Source organism: Cygnus olor, chromosome 9 (assembly GCF_009769625.2).
Source record: "Cygnus olor isolate bCygOlo1 chromosome 9, bCygOlo1.pri.v2, whole genome shotgun sequence".
Lineage (NCBI taxonomy): Eukaryota > Metazoa > Chordata > Aves > Anseriformes > Anatidae > Cygnus > Cygnus olor.
Genome location: NC_049177.1, coordinates 18,083,793 through 18,110,780, shown reverse-complemented (window position 1 = coordinate 18,110,780; position 26,988 = coordinate 18,083,793). Strand labels below are relative to the sequence as shown.

General features: G+C 42.3%; 1 long non-coding RNA gene across 4 annotated transcripts in view; it reads left to right on the top strand.

Moving 5' to 3' along the window:
- LOC121075109 overlaps window positions 1-26,988 on the top strand; it is a 232,972-nt gene that overhangs the window by 181,094 nt on the left and 24,890 nt on the right. For 2 of the 4 annotated variants that reach the window (XR_005822734.1, XR_005822733.1), the window contains exon 6: window positions 4,692-4,831. This is a non-coding gene — a long non-coding RNA (uncharacterized LOC121075109). Of the gene's footprint in view, window positions 1-4,691; window positions 4,832-5,903; window positions 7,097-8,208; window positions 8,900-26,988 lie in introns of those variants that run through there. The other 2 variants (XR_005822735.1, XR_005822732.1) reach the window with 2 other exon arrangements.

Here is a 26,988-nt window from a genome sequence, read left to right as displayed (position 1 = left end):
AAGGTCACTTTTTAACAAGGAGTAATAGATATTGCTAAACTATTAATGTAGAATAACACCTAAATACATTTTTTGTGGGGCCATGGAGATGCACGTTTGTCTTTTTAATTAATAGAGCCTTTGACAGTGCAGACACCATGCCACCTCCCGCGCTCCTATGGCCAGAGGTGGGCAGGAGCCATGGTCAGGGAGCAGCGGCTGCAGCCCATGGACTTTTCCTCATCCACTGTCAGCTCTGGGGGACTGGAAAACCTACAGGGAGGAAGGAGCTGCTCGCAGCCCAAAAACACTGGGAAAAAAAAACATTTTTATTACTGGGAAGGCAGAGAATGCCAAAAGTGCTAAGCCTCCCTCTGCCCAAATCTTTTACCTTTGAGGGCTTTTTTTTTTTTTTTTTTTTTTTTTTTTTAAGGGGGGGAAAGGAAGGGAGGGGGAAAGGGGTGCAAAAATGCTGACCTTAATTAATGGAAGGCCCACTAGACTCGAAGGAAAAGGTTTGGCTCTCAAGGCCCGGGCCTCCCCCTGAGCCTCTCCTGGGTGTAATGAGAGAGCTCAGCTTCATTACTGGCAGCTGAGGGGAAGGGTCACTGGGGCTGGATTTGCAGGGCCCTCATTGAGGGATCACTCCATGCTGAGAGGAGCTGGCCATGCTCTTGGACACCTGGTCATTAACATTGCTAATTAGCGGCCATTAATCAGGGCCCTGGGTTTTTTGTTGTGTGTCACCGGCTCAGAGGAACCAAGTGAATAAGAAGATTGTTTCATTACCTCCACAAGAGGTGGAATGAAAGCAGTTCCCATCAGCTCAAGATGAGCTGAATTAAGGGAAAGGTTAGACAACAATTTAAGATGAGCTGCCGAGGGGGAGCTGGGGGACCTGAGCTGTCCTCTGAGAGGAAAATCAGTCACCTATAATTAATGAAATCTTCCACAACCTAACTTTAATCACCGTGTGAGCTTCTCACCAAAAAACTTATCTTTTGCATCTGAAGGACGTTAATTTATCTGCTTATGAAGTTCCAATCTTGGCAACTTTTATTCTGGTGGGATTTTAACAACATGTATATATGTAAAAGCAGGTGGGTGTATGTATAAGTGTACACTCATACAGTGTGAGTTTGGGTGTGCATTTGTTCAATATATTTACCTGAGTTAGCAAGGGTGCTTTTTACACAACCAGACACAGGGGAGAGGGGGAATAAAATTATTTTTAAAAGCATCTACTTATAAAGAAATTTTTTTCAGAGTTGTATATATCAGTGTATCTATATATTTGTATTTTCTATGCTATGGGTGTGAAAGAAGAGAAGAAATCCAGTATTTTTCAGAGGCAGAATAATTAAATGCAAGTTCTGTTTTGGTGGGTTAAAAGTGACATGGGAAAAATGATAGTTATTGGTGCGCATAGGAAAAAGTAAAGAATTTAATTAGCAACCAGATTGTTAAAATGCAGCATTCTCCTCCCGTACTCTATTGTCTAACTTTTGTGGAACAGGTGCCTAATTTTCCTAATGGGATACATTTTAATTGACAAAGTAGTTTGATTGCTTTACACCAGTTTTCAGTTTCTTGCTTACTTTTAATATAATAAACTCTTTATTTCTACAAACTCAGATGCCCTCAAGAAAGTAATTAGAAGCAGGTTTTATCTGCCTGTCTTTTTTTATAAACCACTTTTTGATTTCTAAAACCAACTAACCAAAAGCTTGATTTGTTCTGCTGATGTGTGAGAGCCAGTAACTTTTAGTCATATGCACTGAGCATTTCAATCAAGTTGTTTGCATATCCATTCATGTCAGCAAGACTCTCAAAATGGATTACAAACATTTAATTGTAAGAGGAATAAAATAATTAAGGAAGGACAAGTGGAAGTTAAAAATATGCCTAAGGTTTCACAACAGTTTTTGGATCATTCTCATCATGAGGCATAAATTCCTCCTTGTAGTTTCAAAGGACTTTATTCATCTCAGGCACATTGCTTTTTGTAACAACAGAAAGTAAAACCTTGTTTCTTATGTATGTGATTCTCTTTGTAGAGTTGGGAGGTTGGTTAAAAATGTCCATAAAACTAATCTTTGGAGCATTTTAGCTGGTCTGGAATTCTATAATATGATTTCTGGGACTTCATGGGAAAGTTGAAGGCTCAAGGGGAAATTACACAATGAACAGCTGAGAAAAAGTTGCATTCTGGCACAGAATCATGCAAATGGGGCACATTCTTCAGTTTTCTCATGACGGATTGTCTCTGAAACTACTGAGCCAAGTTGCTGAAATGCTAATGAAGGAGAAGCATCAATGAGCAGTGTCATCCTGGGGGCTTCTGAAGGGGACAGAGTAGGAGACGGAGGGAGGGAGCGAGGGGGAGGAAAGGAAGGAAGGAAGAGAGAAAGAATGAAAAGAAACCGGGCAGGAGGAGTTTCAAATATTGGGGCTAGCCCACTCTTAAAATTAAATGGAGGGGAAAAAAACAGAGCTGTGATGAACTCTGATGAACAAGTTCCTCCTGGCTTATAAAAATGAATAGAAGCACTTACAAGCCAATGAGTATGACTTGTCGGGGGAAGCAAGCATGGGTACTGCTGGAGTTGGGGGCCACCCTTCTCTTTTATGCTAGGTGAGATGGGTGTAAAGAGATCAGGATGCCCTTGCAAAAATATGAAGGAATGGTAATAATAGGTCCTTAACTTGGCTCTGAAAATTGTTACTATTTACAACTTTCTAAAAAAGCATTTTCCTTACGACACAGACTTTGAGTGCTTCTGTTTGATAAGAAAAACAATTACTTTTCCCCCAGTAAATAGCTGAGCTTTATAACCAGTTATCCCAAGGCTCAGCTATGAGTGCTCCTTGAAAATATTAGGCTTAAACGTAGTACTTTTTTTTTTATTAAAATACCCTGCCAGCTCTGTTTAGTGGACTTTCAGAATTGTTCCACACTCACTTGTGCCCCAGCATTACTGGCCAAAGATCTCAGCAACCTGGTACTATATTAATTTGAACATCTGGATGAAGGTCACTTCCATTCAGTGTTCCTGTAGGCATTTTTGGGTGCTAAGCACTTTAAAATACGGCCCTCAGCACTCCAGATGCAACATGTGTTATTCAAGCTTGCAGAAGGGCTGTGAAAACCCAGCAGCTGCTGACAAACAAAATCCAGTCATCTGCCCTTTGTCCTCATTGCTGGTGAGAGCAGAAAATCAGTAGGTGTCATAAGTGTGTATGTAGACGGGAGGAAACCGAACTCTCCAAGTCTGGACCAGTGTGAGGTAGGGCTGTACAGTGGATGTGTCACTGGACTGGCAAGAGCAAGACCTTGGTCTTGGTCTCATCTATAACCTCCAGCAAGCCCCTTCACCTGTTTTGTCACGCTTCCCAGTTTTTGCCTCAATGGCTCTAAATTCCTTGAAAAGAATATGACTCTCTCTTCCTATGGCTTTTCATATTGTCTGCCAGGATATCTCAGTTCTAGCTGGAGCTTTCTGATGCAATCCTGGTGCAAGCAATGGTAAAAAAACAGTATAGCACGACTGCACAAAATCTGAAATACTTCAGAACAATTTGGAAATGGCTATGCCGTGTTGGGCCCATGGCACTTGGTGTGTTACTGTTGTACACAATTGTGCTTTGGTGGACTGCTTTAATGTTGATTTCAAACCTCGGCAATACTTACAGTCTTAATTTCATTAGCAGATTTAAAATGTGGTACCTGTATTTGCATGCACAAATCACTGGGTGGTGCTTGCCTGCCCAAATACTGTTATTTTTTAGTTTATATTATGTTTCATAGCATCTAAAAGCACTAGACAGAGCAGGATTTGTGCAAGCATTGAATAACAAGGGTCTCCCTGGTGCTACAACTATTGCAGGAGACACAAGTGAGGTGTGGGCAGATGTGGGAGTTCTTTGGCCTGCAGTCCCGTAGGCAGCAGGTTTGGGGTGGTGTCACCACACCAGTGACCTACTCCCACTCTTTTTTTTCTTTTTTTTCCTTTTTTTTTTTTTTGGTTGGGGGAGGAGGAAGGAAGGAGGGAGAGCATTTGTAGGCATATAGTAATCTCCCAAGTGAAAGTCATAGCCCCAGCGCGTTTTGATTTGAAATCATCATGACTAGACCACAAGGATGTGGAGAGAAGGGCCCAGCTGTGGAGGAGGCACTTAAAGCACAACCAGTACTTGAGAAAACCTCTTTGGGTAGCTGGCCCTGACCCCTCAGGGTGGGGATTAAGGGAGGGGAGAAGGGACCACCTCCTTCCTCGTATAATCCACATAAACACACAACACATGTTGTTGCTAATCTGCAGATAAAGGGCTGACAGCAACACAGAGATGTACACATAATATATAGTCTTATTCCCAAATGTCATCGTAACAACCGCATTTGGTGTTACTGCAAATGCTGCCCGTGGCTTCCACGAGTCCTGCTGCAGAATCCAGCCTCTCCATATGAAGCCCTGTTCTTTTATGAAGTGGTGTCCCAAAATAGGCCAGATCTTGTTCCCATGCCCGAGGACCTCTACACCCTCCCTGACACAGCAGGCATCTCCCAGTGGTCAGTGCATCCCACCCTGCTCTCAGCCACAGCACACAGTGCCTCTTGCAGACCCTTGGCAGCAAGCAGGAACTGTGCCAAACTAGACATTTAGTGTTCCTTCATTGCTGGGCTTTCTAAAATATTTTCTCCACCCCTGCAGGTGATGTGGGATTTCTCACCTTCTGAAAATCCTGTTCATGCTGCTGCTTCATACCACTGGTTTCCCAAGTTGGTTCTGTAATTTCCTCATTTGCCATGGAAGGATTGCTATCTCAACTCATCTGTGCTGTTTAGAATCTGGTAAGTGCTGAGATGAAAATATGAATTCTTTTCCATAGGGTGGTTATGTAGTTCTGTAAATATTGGAAAGTATGTATCCATTGGGAGGAGGGAGAGAGAGAAATGCTGTTTGGGTTTTATTGCTTTGATTCAAATAAAAAAGATTCCTCTATAGGAGCTGGAGGTTCTTGGGTACTTAAGGTTTTACAGTGTTCCCCCCAAGCAGCACTGTAACAGTAAATGGATGATTTATAGCAAAGTAACTAGAATGCAGGATAGGTGATTACAGCACAAAGAGACCTGGATAAAAAATAAAAAATCTGCACATAAGCAAACACAAATGAACGATAGGAGCCTGAAAGCCCAACTAAGGTCGCAGTCCAGGTCCAACAAGAAAGCACAAATGCTGGCACCCAAAGTTTTGATTGTCTCTGCTCAAAAAAGTTAAATAACAGTAGTTATCTCTCAGACTGAATTTTTCCAATGTCTGAAATCTCTGAAATCAGGATTTTTGCTCAAAGGGTTATCTCAAACACTATATTGTACATGGTGGTGTGATTACAGTGAACAAGAATTAGGAGATCCTAAAACACGCTGACAGTCCCTAGCATGCCTCATTGTGCTCCAGTGCTCCAGCTCATATAGTACAGTCGGAAGGACCACCCACAGTTCGTTATAGCCATAGTGGAAAATTGTATGGGCTGCTCTAGCTAGGCGTAATTGGGTGGGCAAAAAATTGAGTTTTCCAGCTTTTGGAGCTATTTACTTGACCTGTTTTAATTTTAGTTGAGATGGAATAATATGTTTCTCAAGGAAATATTCAGGCGTTGCCTCTTTTTAGCCTAATAAATCTCATCTTCAGGAGAGTCTCTAAGACATTCACATTTGTAATGGCAAGGAATACAAACTCTTAAACATAATAGGTTAAATTCATGGTAGTTGTACAACTAACAATGCTTACCCTGAACCAATTGAACTGCTTGAAAGTTTTACAGGAACCAATGTGGTGGGGGTTTTTCACCATATCATTTGATCTGCTCTCTCCCCCTCTGCCGGCCTGCGATTTACTTCTTCTGACATATCCTTAATGCAGGTCCTGGTGTGCCACTGTCACCTTGAATTATGTTTATTTTGAAAGTTTGTGGACATCCCTGTTGTGGCCTCCCAGGGAAAAGCACTTTTGGACTGACTGCTGAGAATCGGCATTGGAGCATGTTTACTTTGCTCCAAGTCCAACTGCTTTGTGGGCTGAAACTTGAGAGGAGGCTACCAAGTCTGTTTTAAAAACAAATGGGACTTAAGCCATGCGACTTCCTAGGCAACATACTAGAGCCTGCAGAGCTCAGAGCTGTTCTGTTCATTCAGGCAAGTATCCATTTATGGGACAATGTTATAATGAGGGTTTGTGCCAGCACAGTTTGTTTTGGATGGATTATTGTCCATGGTGCCACTGAGTTCTGACAGCACCCTAACATTGCAGTTGGCCTGCAAATTTCAGCTGAAAGTTTATGCCTTACTAGGTTTGGAGTGATTGAAAAAGCCATAAAAAGGTGTGAAACTCAGTGTCCTGACATACTGGCTGTGGCCTGTGAGAAGCAGGTGTCCCCAAACTGCATCAACGCTTTGCCTCTTCCTCATTGCCAGAATGAGCCTTTGGCATCATAGATGGCATGGCACAGATTAAATCAGCCTTAGACTCTTCTCATTTACACCTCGGTCATAATTCACTTATACAGTCCAGACATAGGGTATTTCCTGACCTTTCCAGTTCTTTGTCAATCTGGAGTGAGGTTCTTGAAAGACATTAAGGTTTAACACCATTTTTCTACCAACGCTCTTACAGGAAGGTTATTGAATCTTCCAAACCACTTTTTTTGCAAAGATCAGGTCAGTGATGTTTTGTTTGTTTTTCAGCATAAATAAAAGACCTCAGTAACTTATTTTGCAGAAATCACTCAGTTGTTGTAAAACAGGAAAATAATCCATTTATAAGGCAAATTGAAAACATTTCTAGAGATGGGATCAGAACCTGAATCTCCTTTCCACTCCCCTCTGCTTAGAGGCACACTGGTCTATTTGGATCTGAGATGTGTTGCCAGCACACTCTAGAAGAAACTCATGTGGTCTTCCACGCTGATGGCAATTTCTCTGAGTCAGCAGGAAATTTGCCTTGACTTCATGGCAACTGGATCAGGCTTTCTGCTACTAAATAAAGGATCCCATTTGCTAGATTTTCTGTAGTGTCTTTCAGCACTGCAGAATCAGTTCAAGTTATTAAAAATAATAATGCCATCACACTGACTTTTATTCCTTTATATTCTGGCTTGAAAATCAAACTGAGAAAGAAGCATAAACTCATTAAGCTTTAATCTAAAACAACAGTTTGGAGCCAAATGTTCATGTTCAGTCTTTTCATTCTGTAAACAACAGTGTCCTATTAGACAGAGATAACACATAAGGGGTACAGATGACAAACACCGTGTTCATAGGATCTGTATTCACTCTGAACAGAAGGAATAGAAGTGTGTATTTACCAGTAATTAACATTTTAACTAGTGTTTGGTGAAATTCATAATGTGATTAAAAAAATGAGAATTCCTGGATTACAGGGAAGAGCAATTACTTAAATAAAAGCTACTGAAAAGGTGTCCAGAGGTAAGTAATAATAATAATAGTAATAATAATAATAATAAAAGATCCCCCTCCCCAGTGGGAAATGATTACACAGTAATCCATGCCACTTAGTCAAATATCAGAAAAGGGTCCCATAGACCCATAATTATCAGTGTAACAAGCAGAGCTTTGAGAAAACAAGCTGGTCCTCAAGACACTAATCTTCATTGCTAGCACCCATCCAACAGGCTTCATCTCAAGGAGCGAATGAGGCAGGCAAGAAAATAAAAGGACCTACAGAGCCAACAGGAAAGTTGCCCATGTGCTACTTTGAGTAGACTTCAAGGGGGTAAAAGGAGGAGAGGTAGGAGGGGGCAAAGCAGTTGTGTCGTCCATCCTTCACCCCCACTTCACCCCTCCCCCCCCAACAAAAAAAAAAAAAAGAATTAAAAAGAAAGGGAAAGAATCCGACTTGCTTCTGCAGAAGCTGCCTAGCGACACACAACTAATTAATATGGCTGGTCCTCTGTTTTCAGATCTTGTTATCAGTAAAAATAATAATAAAATGAGCCCTAGCAGTCTGGATATCTGCAATTACAGTGTGAATTGCATGAGAGGATTATATGAAGTGCTCTTGGCGTGGAGGGTGGGGGACCAAGGCGCTTCAACTTGAGAGCAGTAAGCAGCTGCTTTGGGGCTTTGCACCTGCTGCTCACCAGGCTGTTTTCACCTCTAGACGAAAACAGGCTTCTCTCTCTTCCTCTGTCTCATTTCTTTTCACACAGTGCACAAACGTAAAAACAGAGAAGGATTTTTACTTACTTAAAAAAAAAAAGGAAGAAGAAAAGAAAGATCGAGAAAATCAAATTGTCTTCTTAAAGAAGTTTCACTGCAGCAAGATGAGAGGCATCTTACGGCAGCGAAGGGGAATCTGAAGATGGAGTTTGGGTCCAAAGATACAGGCAAGCCAGCTCCATTTTAATGCAGAGGCAGCAGACAGAGTGCGATCTGAGATTGGCAAAGTTTCAATGTAAATCCAGGGGGGCAAGGGGGATGGGGCTGGGATGAGAAGAAAGGACTCTTTTACTGTTTCATGCTTCTAAGTCCTGCCGATCAGCATAAGCTCAGCTCGACATTCTGGGAATAGCAATGAGGCACACACAACAATCAAAACACCCTAAATCTGTTTGATGATTCAGACACTTCGTGCATCTGCACCGACAAAATGGGACTTCAATTAAATAACTTGCAGATTTCCACAGAGGGGGGAAAAAGTCGGGGGAACATGAGGATTTTTAATTAGTAACTCCGAATACAAGCAGTTTTTTTAATTAGGTGTTTGCACTACCACTTTATTCTTAAAGGGAGATTTGTAAGCGCGTGGGATTGTTGTGAAAGAAGATCCTGGACAGTTTGTTCCTAACATTTTGTTGCAACCTGCATTTGCTCCTAAACAGCTTTTCTTCAGCAAATGAAACTCAGCTACAAATCTAAGCAAGTCGTTCAAATTAAGGCCAAGATTTTTTTGAAAGCTTTAAGAGCATACACACATCCAGAAATATAAATACACACATATGTATAGTGTCCAGGATAAGTTCTAAGGCCCTGTAACAGTTTTCTTGTGCTTCTAATGGTTCAAATTACTCTCTCTGGTTAACCTAGTTATAGAGAAAAAAGTGTACTGGGGACCATTATATATATAACTGTACCATACACAGGGTTTAAAGAGAGATGGTAGAAGTTTGTTACAAAGCTGAATGAAATTCCCATTTGACTTTACTGCTCCACAGTCACCACTTTTAGTAAGAGCAAACCACTAATGATTGCAAGCTTCAGAGTCTGAAAAACGATGGGTGAAATCCCGGACCCTTTGAAGTCATTGAGTGCTTTTCATTGACTACTGGGGTCAGGATTCACGCTCAAAATCTCCTGAGTGTGTTCTGGCATGGCACAGTAATGTACACATCTCTGACACACACACATGCACTGTGAATTTGCAAAATATCTCCCTGAAAAGGCATCCTTTCTGTGGCAGGCCAGGATTTTGAAGCATCAGAGAAGAGATCAAGCCATTTGGTAGTCTAACCACCTTGTGACACTAGAGTGAGAACACTTCTCTGTTATTTTTTAAAATATGCCCAAAGCAGAAGCAGTGGCAATAACATATTTTTATATCCTTATCCAGTGGGCCTTGGACAATTTTTTGCTATGCCAAAACATTTACAATGGTATGGAAGAGATTAAAAGTTGGATTTCTTTCCCCTCCCTTCCTTTTCCTAGCAGGGGTACAGCAAGTAGATCATATAAAGAGGGACCATGATCATTTATCCAAATGCAAACAAATCTAAGCATGAGGATTTACCACAGACTGACTTTCTTTTTTAAAAATTTATTTCATGTGTTAATACAAAGACTGTTTAGCAAAAGTAGAATGCCAGGATTTGCATATGAATAGGTACCTAAAGATCAACGAGATCAACTCATTAGGGCCTGAACATCTAAACATACGAAAGTCAAAGAGGCCAGAGCTCAAGAGGCTGGCTGCTGAGATTCCCAGTGACTAATCCAAGCAACGCTGTTAGTTTTAAACTTAATACTATTTTTTCTGCCTTAACAAAAAAAATCTTTTACCTGAAATCAAAGCTCAGTCCAAGAAAAACTAGTCTAGTGATTGTTTCTGGGATTCAGTTTCTTCCTTTGCCACTGCCTTTCTCCATGGCATTGGGCAAGCCATTTAGGAGGGGATTCATCTCACCTAGCAGTGGCTGTCTGGAAGGGAGGACTCTTCACTACCTCATCGTCCAGGTTCCCTTTGCAGTCAGCATGAACAGGCACTTTCCGAAGAAATGTTCATTCTTGCTGTGGTATTCCCTCCCAAGACTGTCTAAATCTCTGACTGCAGGTGTTTATCTTGTCCTCTTGCCTATGCCAAGAATCTCTCCGAGTACCTCAGACCACTGTGACTATGGAATCTGATGTGCCTCAGTTCATCATCTGTAAAATGGGATGAAGTGATTAATGCTACCTTTGTGTCTCATGGGTGAGTTAGGAAGAAGAGTATATTATAAACCATAAGGTGTTCAGATATTAAAATAGTGGGAGTCATATGGATGCCATAAAAAGATAAGGTCCTGATCCAGTATCTGTGGCAACCAAGGGAATCTCTCCTCTGGCCTTTTGTGGGTATTAGATCAATCAATCCCCAGTGACATTATCCATTCACTGCAGAGTAAGTGAAGGTATGGCCAGAATTTTTCCACCGGCAGAGAAGGGAGAGGGTATGGGAAAGCCCTGACCTTACTCTATGCTTGAATAGTAGGAAGAGGGAAAGCACAAACAGGCTTTCAAAGCTGCCTACAGGATTTGGACACATCAGCTTATTAATGTTAGCGGAAATTGGGCATCCACATCTCTGGAAATTTCAGCCTCTGCATTTACAACACAAAAAGAGCCTGACCACAGAGGAGATATTTCCCTAATCTTGGCACCATTGCAGATTTTTGTTTGAGCTTCCTTGGATTAGACCTTTAGTGAATGGCACTGCTCGGATGTTACAGGAGGGACACATTTACTCCTCGTCCACCCCAAGGTGTAGCAGCCCAGTGTCAGGACAGCATATTCTCTGGGCTAGATCCTGAGCCTGTCATTAAATCTGTCTTTTGACCTTGGGCAAGTCACTTAACCTCGTTTCCTCTGACTGTAAAATGCAGATAAAATATTCCCTGCCTCATGGCCGTGTTGGGAAGATTAACAGTTAGACATTGTTCTGAGAGCCTTGAATAAGGGCTCTGAGTGCATGCAGAGTACTGTTTCTATTGGATACTGCTTTCTCTTTCTACATACAGAAGGGCTGACTTTTAAACTGGCAAGAAGCCCAGGCCCGTGACTAGTGGTGTGCCCCATTTGAATGCACAATAACTACAGTTGCATGCACAAATTGGGTATCCGTGCATGGAAACTGGACACGCAGTTGTTTACAGAACAGAAGAGTTTCTCGCGCTTGCTTGGAAAACTCAAGGATTCCATTTACTAAGTAGAAAAAGCAATGCCACCACCCATGCAATATCAAACAGCTTCTAGGCAGCAATTTAAACGGGTTAATAAGATATAATGCCATCCCCTTCAGAGACTGCAGTGCGGGCACTTTATGTTGACCCAAGTTAAAATATCACACTGATTCTACACCTCTTGCAAACTGTCTTGGTTTAAATGTGCCAAATGAGATCCTTTTGGGGAAGTTGAGAAGGGAAAAGATTGGCAGGTATTTTGCTTGATGTATGTAAATCAGGCCTGAAATGGTATAAGTGCAGTTTACCCTGAGATAAACCGGACTTGGCTGAGGATCTGGCACTGTTTATACATGAGGCCATAAATAAACTCCAAGCAGGACAGCAAACACGTTGTGCAAAGCCTCAGGAGGGCTGCTTTGCCAGGTGTTGGGCTCTGTTACCCTCACTAAAGAGCCCTGGGAGGGTGGGTTGGACAGGGAAAGCACTCTGGTCTTGGCTCCGTGGGGTGGGGATGTGCTGGGGAGTTGTCAGGATCCCGGCAGCTGTGGTGGGAAGAAGGAAGACTGCGTATCTCCTCTGTGTGCAGTCTGATCTCCAGTCGTTTTCCAGGCTCATAACTCCAGGAGGAAAGAAAATCTCATGAATAAGGTGGGGGTGAGAGGAGATGCAAGAGGGAGCGAGGGCAGCATGCTGCTGGCCGGGACAGTGTTATTTTTCTCACTCAGACAGAACTCCTTGCTGTGTGATAGCTAAATTTTTAACCAGGAGCATCTCCTATCTCTGTATTCTCTGCTTTCTGCCTGGCTGCCACTGGAGGTACCTAGCAGAGATGGTGGCAAGCTTTTCCGTGTGCTTTTTTACACCCTTCAGCTTTGGGGCCAGCCTGGTCCTAGGAGCTTCCAGGAGCCTTCCCATGCCCCAGCCTCGGTCCGTATTGTGGCCCCGCTAGCAGCAGGACTCAGTGTTCCTCTCACACCTCAGCGCACCAAAAGGAGATGATATTCTGGGATGGCATCAGGCCTCGTTGCCTTATTCATGGGGAAGAAACTGTTGTGATTCCAGGCCACATGGGTCTCTTCAGGGTGGGTGAGCGGCATCAGCTTAGGATGTCCCCATCACTAGGGCTTATCTGCTTTAAGCAGTAATACACTAATTTACTACTGTGGTAGGAATGATTGAAATATTTAGACATAATGGAGGAAGTTTAATAGGGTCTACTGAGAAACCCAGGTGTTTAGATCAGCTTAAAAATAATAACCTTCTCCCCTGCTGAGCACTTTCTTTTCACAATAAGCTCAGCTTTTATTCTTAACCATAAAGACTACCTCAGACAGGAAATTATTCACGTGATTGGTCTTTACAAGTAGCGGAGGGTTTAAACTCAGGGCTGGAGAGGTCATTAGTGGACAGCCATGTGATTAACCTTTGCTTGCCCGTTTCTTTTCACACTTTGTTAACAGCTCCCATTATTGCCCTTCTGTGTCTCAAGGAAGTAGTTTATTGACAGTATTAAAAATACATAGCTACAAATTCCAAAGAGCCCATCCTTGTGTAAAACATCCAGTCATTTTTAGCCAGATGATATACATAGGACAGAGCCCCGCAATTTCTGGTGAAAGGGAATCCAGAAATAAATTTGCGCATTAACACTGGATTTGGGTTAACATCTGTTGTTTTACCCATCACAGGACCTGTTCCCTAGCCTGTCTCAGAAAGTTTTATACTGCATAAAAGCTAAGGTTTAGTTAAATGGTACTGCTACTGGTTGTCTTAATGTACCACAGCTTAATGGGAGTCATATTGGATGCTCAGTATCTTTTTGAGTAGAGACGGTCATCCAAGGGACTTTGAAATCTTGATCAAAATGATGCAGTCTGCATTTCAGTGCGGTTTTGACTTTTAAATAATCCATGCTACATATTGGTTTTCAAAGTGGAAATGTTTCACTTCTGCTCTGAATTGCACTGTCTCTGCCCCTAGAGTTTGCAGTGTGCTGGGCGCAGGATGGCCGGGGAGCAGCACGTTTTCCTCTGGCCTTGTACCAGTGTGTGGCACAGTCCCCTCCTCATAACCCACACAGAGTCTTGTGCATGGTATGATCCCTTGCACAGCCAAAGAAACCAACCCACTGAAAAAACAGCAAGGCAAAAAGGAAAAAGTGAAAAATAACGCCAAGTGGCAGCATTTTGCACTTGTCTAGTCTTTGTGGGTGTCTTGCATAAAATTGATAGTGGAGATGGCATCAAAAAAATGCCGCAGCACAGGCTGGGGGCAGGGAAGAGGGGGTGCCTCTTTTACTTATTTATTTTGCATTGTGTTGCAGGGTAAGTTCAAGAGGGAGGTGAAAGGGGGGAGGTGTTCAATGGGGGCCCTTCCAAAGCAAAAGGGTCTTTTGGACAGAAAGAAGAGTGTCAAGGCATTTTGACAGAAAGTGGCTGAATGTGTCTTTTCTAGTTAACTTCTGTGAACTGTTGGGCATTTCTGCACACAAAGGGGCACTTCCTTGGCAGCTGAGGAGGGAGGGCAGAAGTCAGAGAGGGCAAAAGAGGAAGGCAAAGGGGAACATCAGTTTATGAATGCAAAACTTACAGTAGATTTTTTTTTTTAAGTTGAACATGTACACTGAAGAAAGCCCCCAGGCAGCCATAACTTCCTCAGCTGGCACTTACTTGGCAGAAAACCCAAGCCTCAGTGAATTTACCAGTGCTTCAGGAAGTATCCACCCACAGCATTACTCAGCCTGAACTCAACCCAGCGGGGTACTGAGCTCCTTCAATTCCTCTTAAACTCACTCTGTGCTGAGGTGCTCAGCACCCTGCTGGGATGAGGCCATACCTCAGGGTGACTACAATCCCATTCTGGACCTGCAGATTGGACAAGGTGAAAGTGAGAAGCAGGGAGTTGAAAATTTAGAGAAGATATGTACGCTAGACATCCTAGAGGTAGCAGCAGCTCTGGTGGCTAAAACATTTGTGGTACCTGGGCTAGATTATTTAGTGCTTGCTCAGATATCTTTATACTACATTGTAGGTCAGACATATCCTAAGAATTCAGCATGCCCTTCTCCATCAGTTACTGTATTTAGATTTTTTATTTTTAAACAAAATGGGGAAATTAAAGTACTTGACAGAAGTGAAAATAAAAGACATCTTCAAAGATTATGGAGGTTTCCATAAAGATAGATAAGAAAGTTGCCTTTTATTTTCTTTAAGTTTTACATATATCTGACTATTTCTTACTGTATAACCTGGACCAGACTAGACCTTTCTTTATGATGGCTGTAGATCAGAAGTGAGGCAAGCTTTGGGATTTATTGTGAAAGCATTAAATGAGAAAGTATTCCAGGGGAAAGGTAAGATCAATCAGAAAGGCCTGAGCACATCCCTAGAAAGAGCTGAGATAGAGCAGTGAGGGAATGAACAAGCTGCGCAAAAGCAGCAGTGGCAGGAACACTTAAAATGGGGACCTCAGCAGCAGCTTCTTATTACAGAGTACATATATATATATATATATTAATTTACAGGGGGAAAGTAAGGTCCCAAGGCAAAGACTGCTTGCAGTTTGGTTGGATTCACAGACCCTTCCGGCAATGGCCATTTTTGTATTAACTGGTTGAGAGGTAGTTTTGCGAGAAGAGTCCTGACTGCATTTTGTGTTTTGACATTCCCCACGAAAGGAAGAACTTCTGTCTAACCAAACTTAATTAACTTACCTTGTTATTTAAGAGCAAAGGGGAATGGAAGTACAAAAGCCAGATAAAGCCTCATTAGAATGTTTTTACTTTTGGACTCTGTATCAGGAAGTTGTATCTGTTCAGCAGCATAAAAGCATTTTATCAATGACACAACAGAGCTGCTAGTGACATTTCAGCACTGAAGAGTCTCTAACACATTTCAGTAATTTACCTGTACCTGGTTACAACCCTCTAATTAAAGCTGTGTTGAAGCCTCTACGTATCCTCAGCTTTCTGGAGTTTATCACTTTACTTTAAAAATTAGCTGCTGGCTAAAAATTGTCATACAAAGACCTAACATAGGAGCATGTTGTAAATAATAATAATAAAATAACACTTTGACAGCTTTATAAGTTATTACAGTGTTTAAAAAAAAGAATCTGTCAGTTCAGTTTTTCTTAGGACCCCCCTGGAAATGGCGCTGTCTGTTAAACAGCAGTCCCTGACATTTGGGGATTGTTTATAAGTGTTGGGAGTGAAGCCAGGTACATCAGCTGAGGCATGTTTCCAAAAGAAGTTATTGCAGGTGTGTTTTATTAACTCACCTCCCCATGCATTTCTTCTGTATTTTAGGTCACACACTTCAAGGGCTGGGTCTCCCTGGTCTACTCATGTTGTTTTATTCTGACTGCAGTACAAAGGCAGGGTCACATTTGGACTAGGTCTTGTTGTGCTGTTTTGTTTTGCTTTTTAGCAGCATTAAAAAAAAAAAAAAAGAGAGAGAGAGACTTGGCTGAACTCAAGGTTCTTGAGGGCTCTCAGCTGGAGTTGTTTTGCTCTGTGTTGCTCCTCCTTCTTCCCCAGTGGACACATCAAGGTAGGAACACAAACTGTGTTTCCTCACCTCAGTGCTTTGCTAAAGCTGTCCATTAGAGGTGTCCGAGGTTTGATCTATGTTAGAGCGGGACGGGGTGGGCACAGAACTTCTAGTCTTCTGATCTTCCCAATCTATTTTCTGTGCTGGGTGCAAGTCACCCTTTGGCTCTCAGTCAACAGCAGCAGCAGCAAAGTGAGAATCCACTGCCTGTATTGTGTCTGAGTGTAGCTTTTACATGTGGCTGAATACAGACGTTTTGGTTGGTGTTTTTGTGGCGTTGTCTTCTGTGATAGCTCCCAGCTATGCTCTTTGCTTGGACAAGCTCAGAGAGCTCCCAGGGTAATCTGGGGAAGCCCTGGGCATGCTGTCAATGTATTTGCTACCAGGTGAGACAAAGAAGGGTTTTTTAGTCCCATAATTTCTGTCCATGTGCTACTGCACTTCAAAAACTCTTTTCCCCTGTTGCTCCATGTTCTCTCCCTAGAGCTGTCACTTGCTCTCCTAATTTGGAGACGTCCACGTGCTGTTAGCCACAGGGGCTGGTTGCTGCCATCCTGAGGCCACAGGCTTGTCTCGGCTCCAACGTCGCGCAGGTTGCCGCCTGTGCAGCAGGTCACAAGGAGGAAGTCACCTCTTACTGCGAGCCCTGAGGCTGCTCCGTGTCTCTGGCAGGCTTGGTGTTCCCTCAGGTGTTTTTTTCCTGTATGTTCACAGTTGGAGATAAGTAAAGGCTTCGTTTACTGACAGTGTTCATTTTTTTAAAGTTTGTTTTAATTTAGCTCTATAGCCAGGGCATGTCTAAGCATGTGGAAAGGCCATTTGTCTTCTTTGTGTTAGCTGGGTTGGCAAATGTGACTTCAAATATCTTAGTCTGAGCGGGATTTTGCAAGTGTACTGTGGTTTTGGGGAAGGGAAAGGTCTTTCAAACTGCTCTTGGGTCGCACCTCAGAGTTTCAAATACAGAGACCCCATTTCAACCCTTGGCAGTAGGCTTGTAGCCATCCAAATCTGATTGGAGCAACCACAATAGCTGGTGTTCTTCTGACACAGCCTTCTGACTTAGCTTTGCCATTACAAGGTTGGTTTTGTTGGTTTTTATTGTTCTGGTTGTTCTTAGATGTGATATACCAGTTATGATCTAAAAGGGTGACTCAGGCTGGGGTGGTTCAGGTTGGGATCTGAGACTTGCCACAGTCTGGTGTGATAAAGTGAGTTCCTTCAACCACCTGTCTCAATTATTGTAAAATAACAAAAGTGAACTGAGGGTACTTCTCTTTTCTTCTCCTATTTAAATTGAAGCTTGTAGAAGAATGCACCTCACTGCTTTCATGGCATGGTTTGTTTGTTTGTTTTGGATGTATAGCTCTAGTTTTTGCTGTAGTGTCAACATTAAGTAATGAGAAACAAATGAGACAGCACTTCTTCCCACCCTGTACAGGGCGCGTGGTATTACAACGCTGAGTCTTTGTGTGAGAACAGACAAATAAGCACTTAGACTTCTGTGAGATGAAGGACGAGACTAATTTTCATGGCAGTGTTTTACTTTGAAACCCCAAGCTGCTTGGCTTGCACTAACTCAATAGCAAAGGGGGAAAAAGGTCCTAGCAAACATTTAAAACCACTGTGCTTGCATAGTTTTAGTCCTCTCTTTCTCTATCCATTTTTGTTCTGGAAATCATATTTACAGTCATATCCCATAGTGTCACTGTCTGATGCTCACATGAGATCTCTGTGCCTTTCTACCCAATGCTGAGTTTAATTTGCATTTTCAGTATCTTAAGGACACACAAAAAAAAAAAGATAGTTGGAATGTCAAAATGCTAAATCAAGCTGGGTAGGACCTCTGTGGTTCATCCTCACTAGCCTGTGCTTTGGGTTTAACGGGGCATCTCATCTCTGAGCGCTGCCTATACCAGTTGGCAGCACCAGATGCTTGGCGGCCTTTTCCACAGTGCTTTCTCAGGGTGCTTGGTACTCAGGCTGTCAGGACAAAAGCTGATTCAGACCAGCTTGATGCTCAGGTATACTGAGAACTAAACCACGAGCAGATACCATCAGAACACATTTCACTTGTGACCTTTCACAGCCAATGAACTGAAGGGATTTTCCTTTGCTGTGGATCAAATTTAAAACTACTTCCCAGGAGTGAAAGGTCATCGCATGGAGTCATGATATCCAGTTAAATACAGCTAAATAGAACTCGTTAGCATCACAATGAATGGAGTTACATATTACCTGGTCTAGAGCATGACTGAGTGGAGCAGAAGAGGGGGGAGAGCAAAGGAATAGATCCCCCATCACCCTTAATGAAGCACTATAATAGCAAAGGAAAAGCAAAGAGCAGAATTTGACTAACTCTGCCCTTTAAATCTGTTTCTTTTGGTCAGCAATATGACTGGTCTGAAAAGCATAGGAAGTGTTGCGTAAAGGATGTATTCTCCTTTCGCTGTGTTTGCATTTGTGGTAGTTACAGATCGATCAAAGTGGGAATATACTATTTACCACCTCCCGGTGGGGCTTTGATCTCCAGATACCGTCTGCACCGAGGAAAAAGGAAATCCAGCGATCACTTGTGTGAAATCAGATTCCCCCAGTGGGGCAAATTGCACCCCTAGGCACTATCTGATTGGCAGGAGGACCTCATATATTAGTGGATCCATGACATCTTTTGTCCTTCCAGGCCCTCTCCCTTCTGGGGAGTGCTTTTTGCTCTCCAGACCTTTTCTGGTGGTTGTTGTTTCAGTCTTTCTGTTTCTGGTTGACTTGAGGAAGGTTATTTTCTTCAGACTGACTGTGAAAATGCATGGCTGCAGGTTGAGGGGATGTGAAATAAGTAAATGAGTGCAGGGGAGTTTGGGAAGTGCTTTGGGTTCGTTGGTGAAGAAGCTGTTCTGCAAATGGGGAGGATCTACACACAAAACAGCATCACCGTGCTGTGAAGTGAATAGCTCGTAGTCAATGATTTACCTTGGTGATCTGGCTTTTCTTCTTCTTCTTTTCCCTCCTTCATTTTCTTCCTGTTTGGCATGGTTGGGTCTTTGTATTCTGTTTCTCTATTTTCTGGGGGAGGGAAGGGTGGATGAGATCAAAGAGAAGGACCAGTTCCTTTGTTTGTTTTAAATGAAGCACTATTTGAATTCTCTCAACCCTTTTTGCAAGTGGTTTCTTTTGCTATATATATATACATGCACTACGTTGACTTTTCTGTGCTTATTCAATAGTTAGTGTTCATAATGGCTAAGCAAGTTACTGTAATTAGTAGTGAAACTGAGGTGGTTATTTAGGGAGGTTTTTTGCTGTTTAATCCAGGAGGGCACATTAGGATTTCAGCTCAGTTTCCCATTGCAAGTTGGACTCTGGGACTGCCACATTCAACAAACCTACCTCTTCTAGGTGCACGGCCTTGAGGACAGGCCTCTGTTCTTGATGTATGTATTTCAAGCCATAGACAAGCTGCCATTGTGCTCCCACAGATTGTGTCAGATTTGTTCTCTGGCTGGTTGAGCAGGACCCAAGCTGGGGAAAATGTTAAAAGAAAAAGGGATTTTGAGTATGTTGTGTTTGCAGTGCCCTGCTAATAAAGGCTGTCCCAATCTTCCCTTCTCCCCCCTTAAGCTCCTGCTTTAAGCCAAGCTCTCCTGCTCCTTCTTAACACCACATCCATAAATCTGCTGCATTTTGGGAACTAAGACAGACACTTCCCTGAACAAAAACAATATATATTTTTTTTCAGGGCAGTTGAGTGTGTCAGTTAGTAACAGCCTTGCTCCCTGCCAAAACTACTGGACAGGTCATAGGCATGACACAGCATTGCCACCATCACCTTTTTAGGCACAATGGCTGCATTTGAGCCCTGGACCAAAATCACGCAGTTCCCAAGCTATAAAGCTGAGAAAAGCTGGGGACCTCCCCCCACCTCCAAGGGAAACTTTTTAATGTCTTGCCCCAAGGACTATGCCAATCGTCCCTGCAAGCTGCATGTTCTGACAGCCAAAAGCAAGCACACAGGACAAATGGGAAGAAACAGTATGGGAAAGGGGTCATTAATGAAAACTCATACATGCTGAATGAGGGATGAGCCACAGTGGGTCTAAATTAGTTTGTTAATGTACCCAAATAAACCAAAACTTGTTGCTAGCAATCCCTACAAAAGAATTCATAGTGATTCGGTGAAGAAATCTTAATGGAGGATGGTCCTGAGAGAGGCTGGAATACTTACTTTTTAAGAAGAAAAGTTGTGTTTTAATGACTTCCAATAAAACTGCCATCTGTATACTGGAAATACTTCAAAATTTCCACCCCTGCCTGAGGCAAGCTCCACTGGAGTTAGGTAGTACTGATTTACACCAGCTGAGGTCCCTGATTTTTTTTTGCTTAATTTTCTGTTTTTATTGGTGTTATCTTCCCCCCCCCCCCCCCCCTTGGTTATAAAACTTTTACTAGCTAGAGGAGATCACATTCCATTCGGGAGCTCACTTTATGTTCTTCAGAGGAAATCATCACCTTGGTGCAGACAAGTTTCAGCATTTCTGTGCTGAGAAAGGGGGGGGGGCGGGGCAAGGGAAGGGAGCAGATTTATACTTTCTAAATGAAGCACTTCACGTGTATGGGGAAATGCCTCCAGCAGAAGCAAGGCTTCTGTAAGGAACATCTGGAAATAGAGATGTACATATTGCTTTCCTTTATCCTTCCAGAGCTGTAGGGAAATTCAGGCCCAGAAGACCACTGCCTGCTCCGTCTTGGAGCTCTCCCCATCATCTATGTGCTTTCCCACAGGTTTAATCTGCCAAACGTGGGCATTTCCCAGGCTAAGGCGACCTGAACACGTAACACGATACAGCGATCTGTCATCTTCAATAGGATAATCAGCCACCTCTCTCTACCCCCACTTTTAAATGAGGAAATGAGCTTCCTCCATCCCCACCCCCCCACCTCCCCCTTTTTAATGCGATACATCTTTTTGGATTTATAGAAATGCTGTGTACCTCTGAGCACTGCTGATGAGTGATTCTATCGGTTGGGTTTATCTTAGAATTATTCTGCACTTTTGTGGTTTCTAAGGCAACCACACTTTTTGAATGAACTGCAGAATAAATGAAGGTATCCCAAATATGTGACAGCTGAACCTACATGATATGCCTTTGCAATACTAAGTACATGCATGTACCACTTAAAACATCTAAGGCTAAGAGGTATCCTGAGCTCTTACAGAACCTGATTTACATCAGCCATGAGTCTGATTCTTGCTGACTTGAAGACAGTGTTTGGTATGGCAGGGTGGGTGAAGGCTGTGAAAGACAAAGCAGAACCTCAAGGATAACAGCCCAGTCCTTACTGATTTCAGCAGGTGCAGGCAGTTTCCAGGTGAAGCGAAGTAAAAGGAGAAATACTGAGAATTTTATCATGAGCTTTGCTCCCTGATTAAAGGGAGAAGGGTGTTTATTTGTGTGGGTTTTTTTTTGTTTGTTTGTTTTTTAATATTTAAACTCATCAGCACTCAAGGTACTGGAATTATGAACTTTTCAATCTTTTCCTCTGTTCCCTAGGGGTTTTCTCTCTGCAGACACAAGACTTTCCGTGTAGGTTAAAGGTAGATTTTTTTTTTTTTCTCCAGTGCAGGTTAGTTCTGAACTGCAGAAATCATCGGTCTTTTGTATTTAGTTGAGGAGAATATCACTACTAACAATACTGGAAGTGTCGTGGGAGCAAGAGGACTTCCCCTCCAACTGGCCATATCTGAACACGAAATAGCAGCCTCTGATCTCGGAGGAGGAGGGATGGATCGTGCTGCTGATGTGTAGCTCAGGCCACCTCGCTCACACCCAGGCTTTTCTCTTGCTGAATCAACTGAATGACTGGGAGGCTGGATGGTCTCAGGGACTTCTGGAACTACTGCTCTGAAAGCCCTACCCACGGCACGTTTCAGCCAGATGTAGCTGGAGGAATCGACTGCTCCTTCCAGGGAGAGGGCAGCTGGGAGTGAGCGGCAGCTTCCTGGGTGACTGACAGGAAAGAGACTTAGTGAAATGTGCCTTTCAGTTTTCTGCAGTTTTTTCCACCATCCTCTCATCAGCTTTGGTTTGTGTGGGGGGGTATTTTGACATTTCGATATTAACACTTACCTAACCCATCTGCGTCTTCTTTCAGACCAAATAATTAAGGAGACCTTTCAAAATGCTAGATATACAGTACAACAATGCAGCATAATATGTCCCCTCAACTATTGTGCACACCTCTTTGGAAGGAAAGCTTCTGATGCAGGCTTTCATCTATTTCGTTTTTATGTAGTTCAGCCCTGGCACCTCTGCATACCTGCCCCTCCCCCAGAAAAAAAGTATATATATATTTAATAGATTTTGCATTGCTCTTGCATTTCCATTTTTAGCAGATGCAGATGTGCTCGCTCTGATGGAACCTTTCATTTTGCTTAATGGGGAGAAGGATTTTTTGCACACACCAACTGAGCTGCAATTAAAATTATTACAAGAAATGGATCCAAGGAAGGTTCTTGTAAGTCTAGGCCCAAGATTCCCTGGCAACAGACATAAGTCAAAAAAAAATTGAGGACATTTCCTTCATAATACTCTCTTTCCCTAATACGTAATCTTTTGTTGGGCCTTTTTTCTCCACTCCCCCCAAACCCACAGTACTCTCCCCAAGAGAGCAGGTAGATGTAACTGTAGGTATCCCTCAGAGCTTTCTGTTAGTGCCCTAAAAGCAGAACAGGACTGTTGAAAGATGTGCTTGAAACTTGCAATCACCAGTTCTCCTGTGAGTGGTCAAGCACTATTCTGCATTGATTTTTGTTTAGCCGAAATCAAGAGCAGAACCCAACAAAACTCAGGGGTATAAGCTATCTTCCTTCTGCCTTCACCACTGAGAGTTAAAATGTAGAAAATCATTCTGGTTTCCAAACCCAGCCATGTGAAATGCTCACTTTCCTTAATCTGAAGAGGTGAGCAATTTCTGAACATATTCTGTGACATCCTTGTAGTGTTTTCATGAAAATCTGGGTAACCCTTGCTGAATGAGCCCGCCTGTAAAATTACTGCAATTTCCCAAGGCACCGGTATGGCACACAGTCCCCAGGCTGAACGCGGCTCAGTGCATTCTTAGCAACAATTGACATAATTTTCAGGTATCCAAAATGCCACAATATTGGAAATAGAAGTGCAGAGAGTGATCTGCTGAATTCTGCCAGGCAGTCATGAGAGTGGGTTTGGACCTCAAGTACAGACCAGAAAAACCTGCGTGCTGGGGAGCCTGGGAGGACTTGCCATTAGGGGATTTGCTCCCAGCCATCAGTGCTGCACTTCGTGCAGGCTAGGAAAATAATCCTTAATGGGTGGGCAGGAAGAGATCCATTTAACTCCTAGAACTCAGGGAAAGATGTTTTTAGGTGGGAGGTATATTTTAAAGGCCTCTGACCTGTTTTTCTAAGGGAGTAGTCACCAGCTTTCCTGAAATGTTTGGACAGCCGAAGGACTGAAAGCTCTGAAGAGCTTCCCTCTGCTGAGCAAATTCAGAGACGGCATTTCTTTGCACAAGTTTAACAGTGGGTGGTAAACACGGAAAAAGTATCTTCCCTCACATTATTTCCTGACAAGCCGTACATGACACATCATGTTGCGATGTCTGGTTCATGATTGCTGCTAGGTATTACTGCAAGAGGAACACCTGACCTGGGATTTTTTTTTTTCCAGGTAATTAGCGGGTGGGGTTATCCACACCAGTGCAAGTATTTGGGGATTAGCTGCAAATCATTCAGCAAAATGGGAGCATTGCTTAGCAGGAACTCCAAATAGTTACTGCTGTGTGCAGTACATGATTCTGTGGCTTCTTCATTGCAACTACCCCAAGCTTCGTCTAAATCACCCTGACTTCCCTGGAAATGAAAGCCAACCCTTGCATAGGGACTTAGGATAAGCTCAGCATCTTGTTATAAAACATGATGATATATGAATTTAAAGCTTAGAATTTCTCTTCATTTAGATAGTTGGGAGGGGAATTAAACTGACACCAGCATGATTATCAGAGCCTGTTTTCATGTCAAAACATCAATGGTATTTTTTTCTCCTATTATATGCGGGTCTAGGACTATTATATAGGGAGTTGCACCATTAAAACTAAATTCCCAGACAGAATTCCCTTCATATATGTTAATGTATTTGTGTGTGTGTATATAACTAAGGACAGATTTCAACCCAAAGTTGTGATTGCCTGGGATAAATTGTGGGTGATGTCAAAGGGCCTCTCCTGGAAAGTGTTGAGCAACTACTAAAAATAAAATGAATAACAATACTAAAAAGCCTTCATTCCTGTACAGCTGAGAACACTCAGCATTTTTCATGCCTGGCCTCTGTAGCAGTCGATACAAGGCTAGATGATAAAAGTTTGAGTGTAGCAGTGTGGTAATCTCTTTTAGAAATTTTTCTCATCAGTGAGATAAAATAGTTCTGCTGTTGCAGGGAGCGCAGCTAAAACCGATAGTATGTGCCAGTGTCAACTTCTATTAGGGGAAATGTCTTCCCAGGAGGTGCTGCTGGTGCTGTCTTTCCTGAAAACCCAGCAGGTTCTGCTGTGCTCACCCTACAGCAGATGTTGCTAGAACAAATCCTGGGAGCAGAAACTTCCTATTCCCTCCAAGATTCTCTTCATTCAACATTTGTAATGACCACGTCTCCTCTCAAACTCCTCCTCAAAGACCTAAACATGCCAAGCTTCTTAGATCTTTCCCCATAAGTCTAGTTTTCAAACTCCTGTGCTATTTGTGTGGTTCCTTTCTGAACTCTTTGAGCTGTTGCCAGATACACAAGCAAACTTCCAAAGTAGACATGGTATTGCTGTTGTGATCTTGGTGTGGCTCCTGGCAGAGCAGGATCACTTCCCCACCTCTAACTTGATACCTCCCTTCTCATGCACTCAGAAGACACGCTTGCCCTTTTAGCTGCAGCTTTGCATTGAGAGCTCATGTTGAAGCTGTTATCTCCACTGAGTTTTTTTAGTCTCGCTCAGGGTCACTTTTTTCCAAGACAGAATCTTCCACCTTATAGCTGTAATCTGCCCTCTGGGTTCCCAGATGTATCACTTTGCATTCAGCTGTGTTAAATGCAGCCAAATTGAATCACAATCATTTGACCAGGAGATTCGGCTCGCTGTGTAATAGTAACCAATCTTGGTGATGTCTGCTGAAACTTTATCAGCAAGAATTGTATATCATCACCCAGGCCGTTGGTAAAAATCCTTAAATGCCAAACCATTGGGGAATACTCTGTCATATTTTCCATGCATCTCTAAAAGTATCCTGCTGATTGGCATTTCCCCCTTAAAAAAATGTACCTGTCAGCTGGTTTCAAGATATATAGGATATATGTATTGTGTGATTCCTTTTAACAGAAGTTTTTGAACTCAGAATTTCACCTGTAGTAGAGAAGATCAAGAATCCTGTGTTAAATTATCTTCGTCACCCTGCCCCGTAATCCATCTACTGTTCCCTTTCTTCCTCCCCCAAAAATGTCTCCCAAACAAGTTTGCTCGTTCCTAACCTGTGTCAAAAATATACTAATACATACACTGGTATGAGTTATGTTCTCAGCACTTCTTTGTCCTATTATTTTATCTATTATTTATTATTTTTATATCTACCATCTATCACTTTTATCTATTATTAAAATACTAAACAAAAAGTTTCATCATATTTGTGGGATCACTCTTGACCTAGCTTCTGTAGAATGCCTCATGTATCTGAAGTCTGACTTCCTGAGGAAATTTTCTTTAGCCAGATCTGGACACGCTCATTCCTCTCTGGTAACATTTGAAGTGGTTACCCTATTTGAACTAAATGTCCTGTTGAGACTAATGTTCCAGAGATGCTAATTATTAGTGAGTTTTGTAAACAAGTTCCAAACAAACAAACAAAAAAAAAAGAGGAGAAGAAGGAGGCTTGCAGTAATGCCCCTTACTCAGCCAGGTCTACTAGATCCTAGAGACTTCATCTGAAAGAGGGTCTTGGGAAAGCTGGCTCCATAAGTTCAGTGTCATGGCATTAACGGAAAAACATATCAGCTGGTTGCCTGTCTCTTAGAGTACTTCCATTTACCAATTTTAGACCAAGTTTAACTTTGGGGTTTATACCACTTCTCAGTTAGTCACTGCAGTATTGTTAAGCGTATTGCATGTAGTTCATTACAAAAATGTCAGATTTTGGTAGATACCATGTCCTGCCCTTATTTTCAGTGCAATAGCACTGGACTGTTAAGAAGGTGGCATCCTTCTCCTGTGCTTCACACACAGAAAAGACATAGCTGCAGACTGTTCCCACATTTTTTCAATAAATCTATTTATCTTTTCTTCCTTCTTTTTTTTTTTTTTTCCTTTTTCTGACTGGGACTTGTGAAAGTCCTACGTGTGATGTAAAGTTTCTGTGTACCTAATAAGCTTTTCTTAAAAGGCTTATTTTCAACTCTTTAGACCACAGATATTTCAGGAACTCTGTTGGCTTCACTAAGTAGTTGACCACATATTTTAGCTTACAGGTGTTATTTTACCTTATCCTGTTCCCATCCTTTGTATACAAGCTTTTTATCACTGATTATACATATACTTGCAACATATACCTTATACATACATATATTGACATTAATGAGGGCTTCAAGATCGCATATTTATTATAATAAATTATTACTATGACCCCAAAATGCTGCTTGCTGTTGTTTTCCTTAGTATCATGCAGCTGAAGGTGTCAACTATCATTCTTAATATGTTAATATTTAAAAAAAAAAAAAAAAAAAAAAGGAAGAAATATGTATTTTCCAAGTGATTTGGATGGAGATTGAGAATATGAATTTTGCCCGGAATATAAATAGCCAAGAGGTTTTCCATGTTTCCACCATGGCATTCTACTCATCAAATTTTGCTTTGTTATAGTATTCCTGAAGATCTCAGTGTCTTTTCTAAAAGTCCCTAAAACTGCAATAGTGCTCTGAAGGATATCACAGGAAAGTAT